The 1,756-nt window shown below is 36.4% G+C and overlaps 1 protein-coding gene across 1 annotated transcript in view; it reads right to left on the bottom strand.

The window, feature by feature from the left end:
• Positions 1–1,756, bottom strand: part of LOC106012167 — a 126,791-nt gene that overhangs the window by 59,723 nt on the left and 65,312 nt on the right. The gene's annotated exons all lie outside the window — the stretch shown is intronic.

A 1,756-nucleotide genomic window follows, 5' to 3' on the forward strand; every position in this document is an offset into this window, starting at 1 on the left:
CCACCAAAGCACTGTCACCAAACACACAAAGAAGTATAAGTAAAAGTAACTAAGATAAGATAAGTCAATATGTCTAGGAATACAACCTACTACAATGGTCAAAACACTCAAATTCAATTATTCCATTGGTTCAGCGGCGCAAAACTGCCCGATTAAAAAGTATAATGTTTGCCGTCTTGGATCAGCTGTAACGAAACAATTATTTTGAAATAGACTGCAACTTAAAACGTAAATTAAATAGCTCTGTTGTTTGTCAAAGAAAATTTATTTAAGGGTAAAAACACGATTTCAGTTATACATTTCCATAATAATTTAGAAGTTTTTGTACCTGATACTGCTTTCCTGAGATCATTTTCCTCGGCAAGTGAGAATCAATTCTTTCTTATCCATAACAGAAAAAAATCAAATTTTAATTTTCTGGGTTTCAAATTCTCCAAATCGGGAGAAGGATTGACCTTCACTTATGTTTGTGATGACTTTTGTAATGGTTGATCTTACTTTTGAATGGCACCCAGCTAATAACGTCGGAGGCTGTTGGCACGTTTTATGTGATGGAAATAGAAGACGTTCTCCGGAATTAGGAATAATCGAATGCTAAATTCATCGAGTGTTGTGTTTCGAGGAACTCTTCTCACGACTATTAACGAAAACAAAATGTTTTGTTTGTTTGGGGATATATATTTTATTTGGTTCTTGGGGGAAGTGGTAGTTTTCTTTAAGTCTGCGTCCCATTTGGCAATTCATAGCTTGTGAGGCATCTTGGTCAAAACAGGCTCTTGTAAAAAATAATGAGATTGAAGAAAACTATTTTTTCGTCTAATGGACAATTTGCATTATGTTTCTTTTGTCTTTTGCATGAAATCTGTTATGTCCCATAAAAAAACATTTCTACGTGGGTTTTACTTAGTAACATTTATAAAGGCACAAATGTAAAGTTGCAGTGTTCAAGGACACGTAGTTAAGCTTTGGAAATCACCAAACTGTGCGGGGCATTTTCTCGCTAATTGTACCTCTGACACCAGGTGACCCCCACTTCTTTTAATTGCAAATATCATCTCGAATTCTAATTCTATTGAAAATATGTGGAGTGAATTTTTCATCAGAAGCAAAACAATTGAACAAGCGTTCTTATGATATCATGTATCAGCTTACTTACTTTACTTTTACTTTTTTATCCTCTGTTGCCGTTAAGCGTCGAGGGGAGACGCAGATTTCTATGGTAAGCCAGCTCCGCAGATCTTTCAGTTGTGATATTATGTTTTCTCAGGGTTTCCTTGACACCCTCGATCCACCTTTTCGTGGCCTTCCTCTTTATTTATAGCCTGAGTGATGATATCAATAACTCCATATTATACACAGAAATATGACAAGCGCGTGATTTCACCGTGTTGTGAGACACGTCAAAATAACCCCAAAGACGTAACAGAGAACCGGCTGTCGCGCCCTCTCCCTCTGCCTCCATCATCTTGTTCCTTCTGTCCTTGGGATCACATTTCCCCACAGTGATCAATAAAGTGTAATCTGTTTATTGTTTATTGTTATTAGATGTCACTGAGCTCAAGTCAGAGTTTTTAATAAACATTTTAAAAAATTGAATAATAATTTGTCTGGCCTCGGCAATCAAGCTTTGTCGATCTGCCTTGTAGCTCTCCTTTTTAGGTTTTTTGTTAGCATGTGTTATTTTCTTTCTTTCTTTCTTTCTTTCTTTCTTTCTCTCTCTCTCTCTCTCTCTCTCTCTCTCTCTCTCTCTCTCTGT

The sequence above is a fragment of the Aplysia californica genome, unplaced genomic scaffold (assembly GCF_000002075.1).
Source record: "Aplysia californica isolate F4 #8 unplaced genomic scaffold, AplCal3.0 scaffold00012, whole genome shotgun sequence".
Lineage (NCBI taxonomy): Eukaryota > Metazoa > Mollusca > Gastropoda > Aplysiida > Aplysiidae > Aplysia > Aplysia californica.